Raw genomic sequence first — 19,172 nt, 5'->3', positions numbered from 1 at the left:
ATTAAACAATCGATGTCTGTCTTGCACTGTGTGTGTTCATTAAAATCTATCCACTGCTGACATTGCATTTTATCAACATGCTTCTGAAAAAGTATACGTGCATTCACAATACATGAGATTGTCCTCTATTTAGCCTTAGATAGGAAATACAACTTTACACATTAGAATCACAGTTCAGTGAAACGTCAGAGAAGGTGAATTATCACTTCAATCTTCAGTGTCACATTAACCTTCAGAAATCGTGATTTGCTGCTCAATAAACTTTTTTTATACAACAATTTATTAGTTTGGGAGAGAGAGTGCGACTGAGAAGTAAAGAGAGGGCAGAATAGGCTGAAGGAAGGGTGGAAGAAGGGATGTTGGGATGAAAGGATGTTTATGAGTGGAGTTTTATAAGCAAACTTTGAGCATAGAGAAGAAAAGAGAGATCAGATTGAGCGAATGCAGGTGGAATTATGCCTTGCCTGCCGCTAGGGGGCGCTGCTGTGCAGGAGAATTCTCGTGATTGACTCCCTAGGAGTGCTGAGGGCTCAAAGTTTGTCATGACAGAAGTTTTACTGATACTCAATATAATCAATATAGTCAAAATCACTGTTTGTTATCTGCGTGATTGAATTTGATACCTTGGATTTAACCAACCATTTTCCTGGCTAACGTTCAGTCACTGGACCACAAACTGCGGGCACGCATCTCATACCAACGAGAAACAAGGGACTGCTGCATTATTTGCCTCTCAGAAACATGGATGTCTGCAGTGGTTCCAGACTCAGCCATCAAGCTTACGGGGTTCTCCGTGCACTGCTCGGACAGAACGAAAGAGCTCACAGGGTAAAGCAGAGGTGGGGGGTTTTGTTTCTTCATCAACAACTCGTGATGTGATGAGAGGAACCAACACTCTATTAAATCCTTCTGCTCCCCTGATCTGGAATTTCATATGCATCTGTGTCGACCATTCTGGCTACCGAGGGAATTTACAGTGGTCATAATCACAGTTGTTTACATTCCCCCTCAAGCCAAAACAGAGCAGGCACTCAAGGAAATGCACGGGCAAATAAGTGAGCACGAAACCACGCACCCAGATGCAGCATTTATTGTTATGGGGGACTTTAACAAAGCCAACTTCAGAACAATAGCTTAATTTTTTTAATACATAGCCGTCAACACTGCTACTCTCCTTTCCAGGTTGCCTACAAATCTCTCCCCTGCCCACCTTTCAACAAATCAGATCACTCCAATCCAATCTGCTCCTGCCTGCTTATAGGCAGAAACTGAAACGGGAAGCACCCGTCCTTAGGACAATTCAATGCTGGTCGGACTAATCAGATGCTATACTACAAGATCACGTGGGTTGGGACATGTTCCGGGCAGCGTCTGATGACGACATAGAGACTAGACAACTAGACGGCTATACAACTAGCCAGTGTTTTCACAGACATTTTCAACCTCTCCCTCTATCTGTCTGTGGTTCCCTCGTGCTTCCAAAAATGTACCATTGTGCCCATACCAAAGAAGAAGAAAAAAGCTCCAGACTCTGGGACTAAACAGATCTCTGTGCAGCTGGATCCTGGACTTTCTGACAGGTGGTCAGAATGGGCAACAACACTTCATCCCGGCTGACCCTCAACACTGGTGCTCCTCAGGGCTGTGTCCTCAGCCCACTCCTGTACTCCCTGTACACACGTCTGTACAGCCACACACAGCTCCAACGTCATCATCAAATTCGCTGATGACACAACGGTGATAGGCCTGATCACTGACAATACAGAGAGGAGGTGAGCACCTTGACTAAATGGTGTCAGGAGAACCATCTCTCACTCAACATCGACAAGACCAAGGAGCTGGTGGTGGATTTCAGGAGACAGAGCAAAGAACACACACCCATCACCATCGACAAGACACCTGTGGAGCAGGTAAGCAGCTTTAAATTCCTCAGCGGTAACATCAGTGATGATCTCACCTGGTCTATAGAAAGCATCCTGACGGCCTGCATCACTGCCTGGTTCGGAAACAGCACCGCTGGCAACCATAAAGCTCTGAAAAGGTTTTACATATGCCACATTGTTGGAGGTGAGCTTCCCTCTCTCCAGGACATCTACACCAGGCGGTGTATAAGGAAATCCCGGAGGATCATCAGTGACCACCCGTCCCACAGACTGCTCTCTCTGTGCTGCCCTCAGGAAGACGTCTCCGCAGCATCCGATCCAGCACTAGCCGACTCAGGGAGAGCTTTTTCCCTCATGACATTAGACTAATGAACGGTCAAAACTAATACACCCTATAGGACACTCCCACAATATGGTATGCCACACACTGCACTTTAACTTTAACAGTTCAACACTGGACTATACATACACACTGCATTTAACACAATAACCTACTTGTTACCACTGGATACCATCCGATGCACATCCGTGACATTTCTGTATCCAGTTCAAGTACACTCGGTTGCACCTTGGCATATTTTTACATAATAAGTTTACATAATATAGAATGTGTACATTATGTGTATAGCGCCTCTGTGTATAATGTGTAGTGTTAACTGTAAGTATGTCTAATAGTACACTGTGTGTACTGACTATATTTTGTTAATTGTTTCTGCAATTTCTGGAGCAAGCTCCCATGAATTTCACTCATTAAAGCACTGTGCTGTGGTGATGTGACAATAAAAGTGACTTGACTTAGGTGTGCTCGGCTCTGGATTCTAAAAGACATGCAATGAAACACTGAGGAGGCGTCAGAGAAGCGGCTCACGATGGGAGCAAGAATTCAGTTTCTGCGTCCACCACGAAAAACGATGATGGTGATGATGGTGATCTCGGCTCACGGATCCCACTGACGAGAGGGTGGAGAATGGGAAGAGCCCAGAGTCCTACCATGATGACCCTGGGAGTAGAATGTGCCCGGAATGTGCGCGACCAAACACGACCGCTCGGAAAGAGACTGTGTTTGGGAGGATGAGAGGTGATCCTCATGTTTCGCCGGTGATATTGAATCGAATAGAGAGCCATCCAGACCAGACAAGTCCATCTATCCTTCGAGAGAACGAGACTAGCAGTGCGGTATGATGCGGCCCAGTATATATGGAGGTTTTTAGAAGTCAGGTGATTGTTTGTGGTGTGCCCCTCCTCCTGAACTTTTGTTAATACCAATTAATTCCATATATATATTTCTGTGATGGGGACCATAACAATTTAAATTGGAGTGTGTCAATATATATAGTATAGTAATAGTAGACATATATATATAGTATATAGTATACTATATAATAAATATAGTAAAGAGACAAATGTGACCGGCCAGGGCATGCAGCACAACGACCCTTTCCATAGTGACTTCATTTAGTAGACCAGACGTGGGGTATTGGACCCCAAATTGATCTAAAACGGGAATGAAGGAGCGGAGGCCCAGCTGCCAGTTGATATTAATTATAATATTACATTATTTCTTTTCTCTCCTGTGGCAGGTTTAACTTCCTCAGCTGGCGAAGGAAGTACAACCTCTACTGGGCCTTTTTCACAATGGAGTCAATGTGAATGTCCCACTATTACATCTGAGATGGCTCTGAAATTGGAATGCAACTGTCTTTTCTAGGACCTCTGACAGAAAAGTCAGGTTTGAGATAGACCTATAGCTTGCAAGCACCTCTGGATCCAATGAGGGCTTTTTCAAAATCGGGCAGATGACAGCTGCTTTAAGAGAGGGTGAAACATAACTGGTTTGTAATGAAAGATTTACTAACTTTGTAATGAGTGAACTGACAATAGCAATGAATGACTTAAGAAGAACTGTCGGAATAGAGTCAAGTGTGCAGGATGATGATTTCATTCCGTGCAGAATTTCATCAATGTTGACTGCTTGAAACCTCAATAAAATATGGGAGAGATGGCAAACTCCCAAATAAAGGATTAAAAGCAGGCGAGGATGGGGGATGAGATCCAGGCATTAAGGAGCAGATGTTGCTGACTCTCGATCTAAAAAAGTTAATAAAGCCGTTGCATCGCTCCTCAGTGACTTCAGAGGAAGAAGGCTGTTGTGGTTCCAAAAGATGGCTAATTATAGCAAACAGCTGCTTTGAATTGCCTGTATTTTTATTGATTTGATTTTGAGTAAAATTGACATTGTGCATCTTTCAGGGACTTAAAGTAGGATCATTGATGGTGCAAGCTTATAGACAGTGAGTCACGATTACTATAATGGCGCTCCAAGGCACGGCCTGCCATTTTCATTTGGTGTAGTTCTTGTGTATACCAAGGAGCAGAGCATACAAATGTAACTTCATGTATCCTGATAGGGGCATGGAGGTCAAAAACACTGCATTATAGAGATCTAGCAGTTTGTCTACCGTTGTGACGGCTGGGCAGGAAAGTCTGCAGCCATAGAGGTTTCGGAAGGACGTTTGGTGCTTGGGTCTTGTGTGGCAATAAGAATGTGAATGTGGTGTGGTGCGGTGTTTTTCTTCATAAACTACTTTTTCCAATAAAATATAGTTACAACAGTATGTGTGGTGTCTTTGTTAATAAACCACTTTCTTATTACAATGAATACAATAACATGTATCAGTTACACAACTGCGCAGTGGTGGACAGTAACGGAGTAGCTTTACTTCGTTACTGTACTTAAGTACATTTTTCAAGTATCTGTACTTTACTGGAGTAGTTTTATTTCGAGTAACTTTTACTTTTACTTCACTACATTCCAAAGCATAAAATCGTACTTTTTACTTCACTACATTTCATAAAACATATCGTTACTTCCTATAATATATCACATGCTCCGACACGCAGAAGCAGTGTCTGATTCATCACGAACGAACTGAGTCTTTTCAAAATAAACTTTTAAATCGGATCGCAAATCGCACCAAACGATTCGTTTACGAATTAGAATGATCCGATTGCAGATGTTCTGGAGTCGACCACTCACTGATTCAAATGAACCGTTTAGTGCGAGTCTCCAGAAGTAAGAACCGGGAGATCTTGTGAGAGCGCGTGCGTCTGATGTTGCTAAAAGTAAGTTTTAAGGTCGAAATTTAGGATTAATTATTGTAACTGAAAATCATATTTAGGTCAAAATTGTCAGTTGTTTGGGAACTAAATCCGCTGTAGAGAGTGATCTGTTTAAGCCCACTGAATTGCTCGAGTGCAGACGATGCAGACACATCAATCAGCGTCTCTGTGTTTGGTTTTAGGTAAAAAACACACACACACACACACACACACACACACACACATTAAACTAACACAGATTACATAAAATAACTCGTGCATGTTCAAATTCCCCGCTGCCGTAATATTAACAGTTTTATTAAAATGCTAGCATGTCCTATGTGACGTCTGTTTTTATATTGTTTATCAACAGTAACGTTATACATATGTATATTGTTTGGATTAATTAGACGAGTAGACAGACATGAATGTTTATTCATAACCGTACTGAAAATAAGTAAATATTGTTAGCTGATGCTAACTGTCTACCTAACAAGCTTGCTGGTGCTAACTTAAGGTAATTTTTTAATAAATAATGTCCAAATATTTTTATTCAACCACCTATATTTTACATTTAAATTTATATATAGATTACATCTAGGGACAAAAGAAAGGATGTGATGTTCAGAACATGGTAACTACAGTAATTATCAAAGAGGGGAAGAGATGCACCCCGTTTGGCCAGGGGTGTTTTTACACCACAGACAAGATTTGAGAAGAAAAAAATCATTATGAAAATATAATTATATTTTCCTAAAAATGTTCTTCCTAACTTCAGGCCTTATTATCATGTCATATATAACTGTGATGTTCTGTAAAACCACAAACTTTAAAATACTTTGTTCTTACTGGTGAAGATCAGATGGTCATCTCTGTTTTCTCTCAGGTACATCACAGTGTAAGCTTCACAGTGAATATTACTCTCGTCAATGAAGTCCATATCAACAACAAAAATATATCTTGACTCCATATAGTGGTTATTTTGGAAAAAATCCCTGGGCCCGTATTCATGAAGAATCTTACTGCAAAAAGTAGCTCCTAGTGACAAAATTCTAAGAAAATTCTTAGAAATGTGGGCGTTTACTCTTAAAATTAAAGAAAAAATCCTAGTAAAGAAAAAAGTAATTCAGAAAGCATGTTAACCCTTAAAAGAGGTCTTAAGGTCAAACTTGTTAGGAGCACAGACGAGGACTTTAAGAGGCTTAAGAGTTTCTTTAGCAGAAGAGAAGAAGAAGAAATGTGTTGCAGACAATGGATGACAGTGAGTTAAGACGGTATAGATTATATTATAATTTATAATTTAATATATACTTTAAAGTAATCACTACATTACGATATTAAAATGCAACAATAAAATGCAACAATGCAATAGTGATGATTTGGGTCTGTCACAACCTTCTGTAAGCAGAGTGATCACACAAACAATTACAGCACTTTCAGAACATCTTATTGTGTCACAGTTCATTTAGTTTCCACTGGACATTCCCACCTTGCAGGCTCAAAAAACTGCATTTATGAATATAGCAGGCTGATAGGTGTGCACAAGTAGGCCCAAATTTTCCTTTAAGAATGGCCTTGTGTTCATCCACTAACTGGGCTAACAGTAAACACTGTTCCTCTGTCCAGTTGGGCTTTCTTGCCCTTCTTGGTTTTGATTCCATGTTTGATACATTAAAACCAACATTCGAACCGCCACTTAAATAGGACAGGAATCACTGTAATTAGAAAGAGTGGAACAATTTTTATCATTCTAAGCCAATCAAATACCTTATAGGAAATTACAAGCATGGTAAATAAAAAAAGGATTTATATACACACTTATAATGTGTGTGTGTGTGTGTGTGAGAGAACAGTCAAATAGGAAAAATTACGCATGTAAATTCAAAGTGAGAATTAGAATAGAGCCTATATTTAAAATCACTTTTTTTTTTCCTTCTTGGACAACCAACCAATCACAGTCTTCAAAAGATTGTGTCATACATAGCAACGGGGTCAACCCCGCCTCCTCACTAACATGAAAGTCTTTTCCTTACTCAGAGTTGCTCTCAGATCGGTCCCGAATCGCTCTTAAGCTAAGACTCCTATGTAAAAGTTTTTAAGCTAAATTAAGAGTTTTCTGAGAGGATTCTTAGGATCTTTATGAATACGGGCCCGGGTATTTTGAGCAGTAGGATTATTTAAAAAAATATATGTGCTAGTATAAAATCTAATTAAGTAGCCTATATAAAATTTCAAACATCTATCTTTCAGTACTTTTTTACTTAAGTACATAAAAAATTGAGTACTTTTGTACTTTCACTTGAGTAATATTGAAAAAGGAGTACTTTTACTTTTACTAGAGTAATATTTTACTATACGTATCTGTACTTTTACTCAAGTACTTGATTTGTGTACTTCGTCCACCACTGCAACTGCGCATATGATGCTTTTCCTGGAAATAACAAAACAATACACTATTAGACAGATTAAATTATAATTTTATTTTATAATTTAAGTTTTAGGAATTTTGATATTGTTGCCATTTTGATTTAATATTTTTTATGTGTATATAGGTTTTATTAATGTGTTTGTAATGGCTATTCCACTGAAGGCGAACGTAGTGAGAACCCAAGTTCAGTTCATTGTCAATAGTGCAATCCAAAACATCCAAACATAATCCAAACCAGAAACAAAGACTTGACGTATATAGACCGACAGAAGGTTGGAACATTAATACACGACAAAGACACAAGGACAAAAACCTGACTACTTATAACAGACAAAGATGGACACATGACATGAACAAACCAATGGGGAACAAGGCACATGACTAAGACAACCAATGAGTAAACAGAACTGATAAATGACAGGACAAACCAATCAGAACATGACACGATGAACAAGAGGAACCAATCGTATGAAGACAAGAGGGCAAGGGAAGCATGACAAACAATAACAAAATAAAAGAGATGAAACCATGAAACAAAACCCACATTATAGAGTTTTTAAGTAATTTTTGTTGTTTTTGTTATTTTAATGCATTGATATTAACAGTGTTGAGGAAAGTGACTTTAAAAGTAATGCATAACAATATTGCATTTCACCTTAAAAAGTATTTTCCCTATATAGTTACTTTATATGGAAAGTAATGCGATATTTTACTTTTGTGTTACTTGTTTGGTTTTTATATAAAAACTTCGAATTTTGGCGAATGTAAAAGACGTTTCAGACCAAAAGTGAAATGAATACGCCTCAGGCTGAAGGAAATGTACAATAAAGGCAATGTTCATATTCAATCTAGAATTACAGTAAAAGGATCGTGTTTACACAGCACACACAACACTTCTGCACTTACAGTTTCTCTCATAACTCTGATATTTTAAATCACATGACTATAACGGCATTGCCTTCAGTAAAATGTACTACAAGTACAAGATAAGGGCGTGAATGACATCATGTGTGGACATGTACTCTGTGCCCTGTCCTTCCAGAGGTGTACATGCAGTGTGTGTTTTTCCCTTGAGCAAGATTCCTTCTCCATATCAGTATTCATGGCCATATGACCAAATTACATTAAGCTCCATATTATTCTGCCATCTGCTTTCTGATTGTCACAAACACAGACAATTATACTTTCTTTTCTTTTAGCATTTTAACATTTAGCATTTTCCAATGTGTTTGTTGCTTATTTCTATAGATTCAAGAAAAACGGCCCCATCATCTGTAGTCATGGATCTTTTATCTATATTTGAGCCCGGTGTAGCACTCTCAGAGAAAAACAGCTGAAGTGAAATCTTCAAATTAGTATGTTATAAATATCTACATATATCCGTGAACAGAGTATTTCATAGTAAACATTGGTCTAAACAGTTTAGACTCTAGTGTTACTGTTACAATATGTAATATTTTATATTGTTTTGTTTTATAGTTTACAGAAAATGTAAAAAAGAAAAACATGCTGGCGTTGTGAGACATATAGATGCAATTAAATTAAACATGCTTCAAAATGTTTCACTGGATTTCATACATTTAGTTGAAAATTATAGTAAAAAAAAGTCTAACTAGTAAAATGTGTAAAAGTTGTGTCAGAATAACAACTAATGCAAGAAATAAAAATATATATATAATATTTGACAATTTGACATTGTCAAATGTGGTCCATCCAATGTGAAATTCAATGAAATATTTGATAATTTGGGTTTTGACAAGGCATTTACACGAGTAAAAAAGGTGTTTAAAACAGATGAAAATACACTTTTTTGTCAACAAATTAAAATTGGAAAATTAAATAACGAAAAGGAACTGATGTTTTTCCCACATTTTCCCTCAGTGGGATGTGGAGACGGATGTCTGTATGTTAATGCACTGTGTGTATATTGTTCGCCTCAGAAGATACTAAAAGTGCCTGAGGTTCTGTAATTCTTACAATACAGATGTTTTAAAGAAAAAAAGTAATTGTTTAAGATCTAATTTATTTTCCTTAGAATTTAGATTTTTCTATATCATTGACCCAGTGTATTTTGCTTTTGTAGCCACCCATTACAGAATTACAAAAATTATTTTAACGCATTGCTTCAATACCTTCCAAGGATATGATTTTACACACTCTTGAGAACTTGACATATGCAAATAGATCGCCACGTTACAATATTTATCAATGATTTACATGGGAATAAAACACCTGTTTATCAACTTTTTGAAGATTTCTGTGATTGCATTGACTTTATAAAGGGGGTGAGGATCAGGAAGCATTCATACAGAATCTAAAACAAGCAAGGTAAGGCATCATATCTCAGCTGGTACTTTTAACATGTGAACATTATGTTCTAATTTCAGTATTTGTGTATTAAATCTTCATCATGTATTATTTCTGACAGCCATGGCAGTCTTTAATCTCCTTTGGCTGGTGTTTCTGTCTATGATGATGATGATGGTGTCTCAGCTAGACTTTGCAAATGCTGAGGTTCGTATGCATAATGTAAATGCAGTAGACCTGTCTGGTGACTTTGGAAAACCTGATCCCTACCTCAAGATCAGATGCGGTAAACACTACGAGCAAACAATACCATATCATGCTACTAGTAATCCTTATTGGTCAGGCTTCACCTTAGGATGTTCATCTGCTGACACCTTAAGTGTGGAGTTGTTTGACAAAGATGTGTCTGTTGATGATCGCTTGTGCTCATATGTTAAAAATGTGGGAACAGGATTTAACAGATCTGTTTCTGTTTCATGTAAGCCCAAAGGAAAAATGAATTTCATGTATGATGTGAAATGAATCTGTTCCAAATCTGCACTTTTGCGTCTTTGAGACAAACCTCCTTTGTAAGAGGCTCAACAGCAATAAAGTAGAAAAGCATGCATTAAACAATCGATGTCTGTCTTGCACTGTGTGTGTTCATTAAAATCTATCCACTGCTGACATTGCATTTTATCAACATGCTTCTGAAAAAGTATACGTGCATTCACAATACATTAGATTGTCCTCGATTTAGCCTTAGATAGGAAATACAACTTTACACATTAGAATCACAGTTCAGTGAAACGTCAGAGAAGGTGAATTATCACTTCAATCTTCAGTGTCACATTAACCTTCAGAAATCGTGATTTGCTGCTCAATAAACTTTTTTTATACAACAATTTATTAGTTTGGGAGAGAGAGTGCGACTGAGAAGTAAAGAGAGGGCAGAATAGGCTGAAGGAAGGGTGGAAGAAGGGATGTTGGGATGAAAGGATGTTTATGAGTGGAGTTTTATAAGCAAACTTTGAGCATAGAGAAGAAAAGAGAGATCAGATTGAGCGAATGCAGGTGGAATTATGCCTTGCCTGCCGCTAGGGGGCGCTGCTGTGCAGGAGAATTCTCGTGATTGACTCCCTAGGAGTGCTGAGGGCTCAAAGTTTGTCATGACAGAAGTTTTACTGATACTCAATATAATCAATATAGTCAAAATCACTGTTTGTTATCTGCGTGATTAAATTTGATACCTTGGATTTAACCAACCATTTTCCTGGCTAACGTTCAGTCACTGGACCACAAACTGCGGGCACGCATCTCATACCAACGAGAAACAAGGGACTGCTGCATTATTTGCCTCACAGAAACATGGATGTCTGCAGTGGTTCCAGACTCAGCCATCAAGCTTACGGGGTTCTCCGTGCACTGCTCGGACAGAACGAAAGAGCTCACAGGGTAAAGCAGAGGTGGGGGGTTTTGTTTCTTCATCAACAACTCGTGATGTGATGAGAGGAACCAACACTCTATTAAATCCTTCTGCTCCCCTGATCTGGAATTTCATATGCATCTGTGTCGACCATTCTGGCTACCGAGGGAATTTACAGTGGTCATAATCACAGTTGTTTACATTCCCCCTCAAGCCAAAACAGAGCAGGCACTCAAGGAAATGCACGGGCAAATAAGTGAGCACGAAACCACGCACCCAGATGCAGCATTTATTGTTATGGGGGACTTTAACAAAGCCAACTTCAGAACAATAGCTTAATTTTTTTAATACATAGCCGTCAACACTGCTACTCTCCTTTCCAGGTTGCCTACAAATCTCTCCCCTGCCCACCTTTCAACAAATCAGATCACTCCAATCCAATCTGCTCCTGCCTGCTTATAGGCAGAAACTGAAACGGGAAGCACCCGTCCTTAGGACAATTCAATGCTGGTCGGACTAATCAGATGCTATACTACAAGATCACGTGGGTTGGGACATGTTCCGGGCAGCGTCTGATGACGACATAGAGACTAGACAACTAGACGGCTATACAACTAGCCAGTGTTTTCACAGACATTTTCAACCTCTCCCTCTATCTGTCTGTGGTTCCCTCGTGCTTCCAAAAATGTACCATTGTGCCCATACCAAAGAAGAAGAAAAAAGCTCCAGACTCTGGGACTAAACAGATCTCTGTGCAGCTGGATCCTGGACTTTCTGACAGGTGGTCAGAATGGGCAACAACACTTCATCCCGGCTGACCCTCAACACTGGTGCTCCTCAGGGCTGTGTCCTCAGCCCACTCCTGTACTCCCTGTACACACGTCTGTACAGCCACACACAGCTCCAACGTCATCATCAAATTCGCTGATGACACAACGGTGATAGGCCTGATCACTGACAATACAGAGAGGAGGTGAGCACCTTGACTAAATGGTGTCAGGAGAACCATCTCTCACTCAACATCGACAAGACCAAGGAGCTGGTGGTGGATTTCAGGAGACAGAGCAAAGAACACACACCCATCACCATCGACAAGACACCTGTGGAGCAGGTAAGCAGCTTTAAATTCCTCAGCGGTAACATCAGTGATGATCTCACCTGGTCTATAGAAAGCATCCTGACGGCCTGCATCACTGCCTGGTTCGGAAACAGCACCGCTGGCAACCATAAAGCTCTGAAAAGGTTTTACATATGCCACATTGTTGGAGGTGAGCTTCCCTCTCTCCAGGACATCTACACCAGGCGGTGTATAAGGAAATCCCGGAGGATCATCAGTGACCACCCGTCCCACAGACTGCTCTCTCTGTGCTGCCCTCAGGAAGACGTCTCCGCAGCATCCGATCCAGCACTAGCCGACTCAGGGAGAGCTTTTTCCCTCATGACATTAGACTAATGAACGGTCAAAACTAATACACCCTATAGGACACTCCCACAATATGGTATGCCACACACTGCACTTTAACTTTAACAGTTCAACACTGGACTATACATACACACTGCATTTAACACAATAACCTACTTGTTACCACTGGATACCATCCGATGCACATCCGTGACATTTCTGTATCCAGTTCAAGTACACTCGGTTGCACCTTGGCATATTTTTACATAATAAGTTTACATAATATAGAATGTGTACATTATGTGTATAGCGCCTCTGTGTATAATGTGTAGTGTTAACTGTAAGTATGTCTAATAGTACACTGTGTGTACTGACTATATTTTGTTAATTGTTTCTGCAATTTCTGGAGCAAGCTCCCATGAATTTCACTCATTAAAGCACTGTGCTGTGGTGATGTGACAATAAAAGTGACTTGACTTAGGTGTGCTCGGCTCTGGATTCTAAAAGACATGCAATGAAACACTGAGGAGGCGTCAGAGAAGCGGCTCACGATGGGAGCAAGAATTCAGTTTCTGCGTCCACCACGAAAAACGATGATGGTGATGATGGTGATCTCGGCTCACGGATCCCACTGACGAGAGGGTGGAGAATGGGAAGAGCCCAGAGTCCTACCATGATGACCCTGGGAGTAGAATGTGCCCGGAATGTGCGCGACCAAACACGACCGCTCGGAAAGAGACTGTGTTTGGGAGGATGAGAGGTGATCCTCATGTTTCGCCGGTGATATTGAATCGAATAGAGAGCCATCCAGACCAGACAAGTCCATCTATCCTTCGAGAGAACGAGACTAGCAGTGCGGTATGATGCGGCCCAGTATATATGGAGGTTTTTAGAAGTCAGGTGATTGTTTGTGGTGTGCCCCTCCTCCTGAACTTTTGTTAATACCAATTAATTCCATATATATATTTCTGTGATGGGGACCATAACAATTTAAATTGGAGTGTGTCAATATATATAGTATAGTAATAGTAGACATATATATATAGTATATAGTATACTATATAATAAATATAGTAAAGAGACAAATGTGACCGGCCAGGGCATGCAGCACAACGACCCTTTCCATAGTGACTTCATTTAGTAGACCAGACGTGGGGTATTGGACCCCAAATTGATCTAAAACGGGAATGAAGGAGCGGAGGCCCAGCTGCCAGTTGATATTAATTATAATATTACATTATTTCTTTTCTCTCCTGTGGCAGGTTAAACTTCCTCAGCTGGCGAAGGAAGTACAACCTCTGCTGGGCCTTTTTCACAATGGAGTCAATGTGAATGTCCCACTATTACATCTGAGATGGCTCTGAAATTGGAATGCAACTGTCTTTTCTAGGACCTCTGACAGAAAAGTCAGGTTTGAGATAGACCTATAGCTTGCAAGCACCTCTGGATCCAATGAGGGCTTTTTCAAAATTGGGCAGATGACAGCTGCTTTAAGAGAGGGTGAAACATAACTGGTTTGTAATGAAAGATTTACTAACTTTGTAATGAGTGAACTGACAATAGGAATGAATGACTTAAGAAGAACTGTCGGAATAGAGTCAAGTGTGCAGGATGATGATTTCATTCCTTGCAGAATTTCATCAATGTTGACTGCTTGAAACCTCAATAAAATATGGGAGAGATGGCAAACTCAAAAAACTAATTATAGCAAACAGCTGCTTTGAATTGCCTGTATTTTTATTGATTTGATTTTGAGTAAAATTGACATTGTGCATCTTTCAGGGACTTAAAGTAGGATCATTGATGGTGCAAGCTTATAGACAGTGAGTCACGATTACTATAATGGCACTCCAAGGCAAGGCCTGCCATTTTCATTTGGTGTAGTTCTTGTGTATACCAAGGAGCAGAGCATACAAATGTAACTTCATGTATCCTGATGGGGCATGGAGGTCAAAAACACTGCATTATAGAGATCTAGCAGTTCGTCTACCGTTGTGACGGCTGGGCAGGAAAGTCTGCAGCCATAGAGGTTCTGGAAGGACGTTTGGTGCTTGGGTTTTGTGTGGCAAGAAGAATGTGAATGTGGTGTGGTGCGGTGTTTTTCTTCATAAACTACTTTTTCCAATAAAATATAGTTACAACAGTATGTGTGGTGTCTTTGTTAATAAACCACTTTCTTATTACAATGAATACAATAACATGTATCAGTTACACAACTGCGCATATGATGCTTTTCCTGGAAAAAAACAAAACAATACACTATTAGACAGATTAAATTATAATTTTATTTTATAATTTAAGTTTTAGGAATTTTGATATTGTTGCCATTTTGATTTAATATTTTTTATGTGTATATAGGTTTTATTAATGTGTTTGTAATGGCTATTCCACTGAAGGCGAACGTAGTGAGAACCCAAGTGCAGTTCATTGTCAATAGTGCAATCCAAAACATCCAAACATAATCCAAACCAGAAACAAAGACTTGATGTATATAGACCGACAGAAGGTTGGAACATTAATACACGACAAAGACACAAGGACAAAAACCTGACTACTTATAACAGACAAAGATGGACACATGACATGAACAAACCAATGGGGAACAAGGCACATGACTAAGACAACCAATGAGTAAACAGAACTGATAAATGACAGGACAAACCAATCAGAACATGACACGATGAACAAGAGGAACCAATCGTATGAAGACAAGAGGGCAAGGGAAGCATGACCAACAATAACAAAATAAAAGAGATGAAACCATGAGAACATGAAACAAAACCCACATTGCAGAGTTTTTAAGTAATTTTTGTTGTTTTTGTTATTTTAATGCATTGATATTAACAGTGTTGAGGAAAGTTACTTTAAAAGTAATGCATAACAATATTGCATTTCACCTTAAAAAGTATTTTCCCTATATAGTTACTTTATATGGAAAGTAATGCGTTATTTTACTTTTGTGTTACTTTTTTGGTTTTTATATAAAAACTTCGAATTTTGGCAAATGTAAAAGACGTTTCAGACAAAAAGTGAAATGAATACAACTCAGGCTGAAGGAAATGTACAATAAAGGCAAAGCTCAACATTTTTGGGGGCATACCGAATCTTTTTTTGTGCAAGTAAATGCACGTTCATATTCAATCTAGAATTACAGTAAAAGGATCCTGTTTACACAGCACACACAACACTTCTGCACTTACAGTTTCTCTCATAACTCTGATATTTTAAATCACATGACCATAATGACATTGCCTTCAGTAAAATGTACTACAAGTACAAGATAAGGGCGTGAATGACATCATGTGTGGACATGTACTCTGTGCCCTGTCCTTCCAGAGGTGTACATGCAGTGTGTGTTTTTCCCTTGAGCAAGATTCCTTCTCCATATCAGTATTCGTGGCCATATGACCAAATTACATTAAGCTTCATGTTATTCTGCCGTGTGCTTTCTGATTGTCACAAACACAGACAATTATACTTTCTTTACTTTTAACTAAGGAAAATTCAAATGGGTTCAGTTGGACCCCAAGGAGACGTTCAGACACACTCTCTCTGTTTAAATCTAGATTAAAAACGCATCTCTTTCGCCAAGCATTCGAATAATGCATCTCTTAAATTGTGACTCCAGTTATATCTGATCAAATGTGCATTCTTATTCATTAGTTTGGGTTAAACTAATTAATTTTACTTTGTTGGATCAGCAGCTATGCTAATGATGTCTCTATGTGTTTCTCTGTTTCTGCTGGATCTTCATCCCGTGGTAACTAGGATTTACACAAGCTCCAGTCTGGATCCAGAACACCTGAGAAGAGATGATGCTGACCCTCAGAGGACCCCAGATGATGCTGACCCTGAATCAACAACAGAACTAACAAATACTGCTACAAGTGTGACTGCATCATATAATAACTGCTGTTAATAATGTTCATCGTCTGGCTATGTCTTGTATTAGACACAGATGTGTTAATGAATGAGATTTCCTGACAGTACGTCTGCTGTGTGTTTGTGAATGTTCAGTAAGAAGACGCTGATGGTCAGTGTGGACGGGATCGAATCTGACCGCACACACACTAAAGGTGACATGCTGGACGTGGAGGGGAAGTTGTACCTCGGAGGACTTCCTGCCACATACACCGCCAAGAGAATCAAAAACGTAATAATAATCCCATTTTATGAACCAATGTCTTTGCGTCTGAACTTCGATGATCCTCTTCAATCATGACACATTTGTGTTTTATTTTAGTTATTTCTGAATAGCGTTGAACTTTCTTCTCCTGCGTCATATTCGTCACGTGATTAGTTTGAGTGGCGCCCTCTACAATTGGTTTAGCTCATAGACTGTATAAAAACAGGTTTAGCTTCAATATTTCATTCACACTTTTGGGATTTAAATTTTATTGTAATATATTGCTTATTCACACTGGTTTATGCATTTAATATTTGTCCGTCTGGAACATTTATTTTTCATGAGCTGTATATTTTAAGATGTACTAGGTGTTGATAAATCACATGCACTGAATGTAAAGAGCTAATGTCAGGGCTCAGTCCTGCTCCTGGAGGTCCTGCAGAGGAAGGAAAATGGAAAATGTAATCTGTAAAAATTGTATTTAATCACATTTGCACATTCCCTGCTAGGACCTTACAGACTGAACAAATTTTACTTCAGGAAGTGGGAAAAAATGCAAGCTGTTCGACACAGAATCACACAAAAATCTTAGAACTTTGGATAAGCCTGCAACTTCTGTGATGACAAAATCCTCAGATCTGCATTTAAGGCACTTCCTTGTGATCTCCATTCACCTTGCACCAACACACTCCTGCAGCATGAGGTGAACACAGCTTCTCCAATGATAGCTTGGGGACAGGGGATATACCTTAGATCAATGATAGCTGTATAATATAAAACAACATCATGTTGGCACATTGTAGCAGTGTTTACCATACTTTCAAAACAAAAAGTAAAATGGGAAAAATATGAAAAATATGAAAATAATTTAAGAATACATGTGTCCCTGTGTGACGGCCGCTGGCGGCCCCTGGTGGCCAAGAAGCAGAAGCACAGCTCGAGTCTGACCGTAGACGGTGACCTACTCATCCTCCACCCGGCGAGACCGGAAACCCCATCTACACGGGTGGATACCCAGGTACAGTGTCTGAGCACTGATGTTAATACAGTTGTGTCAGTTTATCATGTTACATGCTACGCCACAAACACTTTCTCTGTCCACACCAAACACAACTCAAAAGAATCAATCAAATATCACATTATTAAATGTTTTAATGTATTTGTGTCCCTGCAGCACAGACGCAGTCATCAGTAGCACAGCTATATTTATATAGACAACAATATTAAAATTAGACATTTCTCTTTTATGCCAAAATTTTTTAGGATATAAAGTTCCATGTTCCATGAAGATATTTAGTACATTTCCTACCATAAATATATCAAAACTTCATTTTTAATTAGTAATATGCATTGCTAAGAACTTCATTTGAACAACTTTAAAGATGATTTTCTCAATATTTAGATTTTTTTCTCCCTTACTGCTGCTTAAACACCTCCGGTTCATCAACACATCTGTACTGAGAAGATCTTTAATCATGTTTAGATTTCAGGGTTTCTGCGGCTCTTAAAACATCTTCATTCACCCTCACACAAATTAAGGCCTTAAAAATGATTAATTCAGTGAAGAAAGTCTTAATAACTCTTGCAAATATTCAGTATGTCTGTCTTGTTTTCCAGTACAGATATCTAAACATCTTTAAATCAGGACACATTTACTGGAAATGCAGAATGGAGAAATAAAAATTTAGTTTATGCTTAAATCAAGAAATGATGTCACAAGTACATTTTTTGGAGCCCGTTGGCAGATTTCTGTATTTTTTTTAATCATGATACCATTTTTTTTTTAGATCCACATCAGTCAATTTTAGTAAATAAACCTTGTTTTTATGACTTTTTTTATTGTGACATTCCTGTAAAGATTATTTTTTTAAAAAATCAAACCTAGACATAAATAATTTTTTTTAATTATTATTGTAATAAATCAGGGCATTTTCCTTATGTTCAATAATAATGAATGAACAATGCTCAATTATGAGTCACATTAATGTGAAACTAATTTCTAGAGTAAAGTAAATGTTTCTTGATTTAAGAATCATTTGCACTGGAAAAATGCAAAAAATAGTGAAGAAGAACGGTGTGTAAAATGTAATTTCCATTTTTCCTGGTATTTTTTTTTTTTTTTGTATAAATGAATTGAAAAGTGATGTAGATCTGTTGGAAGTTGTCTTGTCAAATGTTAATAAACCTCTCTGTGCTCCCTAGACATCTACATTACACAGAGATCATACAGACTTCAGTTTATTCCTGACATGTACTTGTTCTTAAACGTGTCTTCACACGGCCGGCAGAAACCTGCTCGTTAATAAAACACTGGCTGCTTCACTTGTTTTACTGCTGATGACATTACCAACTCGTCGACATTCCTTCACTATCAGAGAGACTGTAGAACATTCCAGAGCCTGATCCTGACACACACACACACACACACACACACACACACTCACACACAGCAGGTGGTTTCTTGTGTTTTAATCAGGTTAGATTTCACCCATGGTTACATCATGTCTTCTCATGAGATGAAG

General features: G+C 38.8%; 1 protein-coding gene across 1 annotated transcript in view; it reads right to left on the bottom strand.

Moving 5' to 3' along the window:
* Positions 1-19,172, bottom strand: part of LOC128012969 (receptor-type tyrosine-protein phosphatase mu) — a 256,276-nt gene that overhangs the window by 222,121 nt on the left and 14,983 nt on the right. The gene's annotated exons all lie outside the window — the stretch shown is intronic.

Source organism: Carassius gibelio, chromosome B24 (assembly GCF_023724105.1).
Source record: "Carassius gibelio isolate Cgi1373 ecotype wild population from Czech Republic chromosome B24, carGib1.2-hapl.c, whole genome shotgun sequence".
Lineage (NCBI taxonomy): Eukaryota > Metazoa > Chordata > Actinopteri > Cypriniformes > Cyprinidae > Carassius > Carassius gibelio.
Note: the sequence above shows the minus strand (reverse complement) of the source record. Positions and strands in the feature narration are given on the sequence as shown.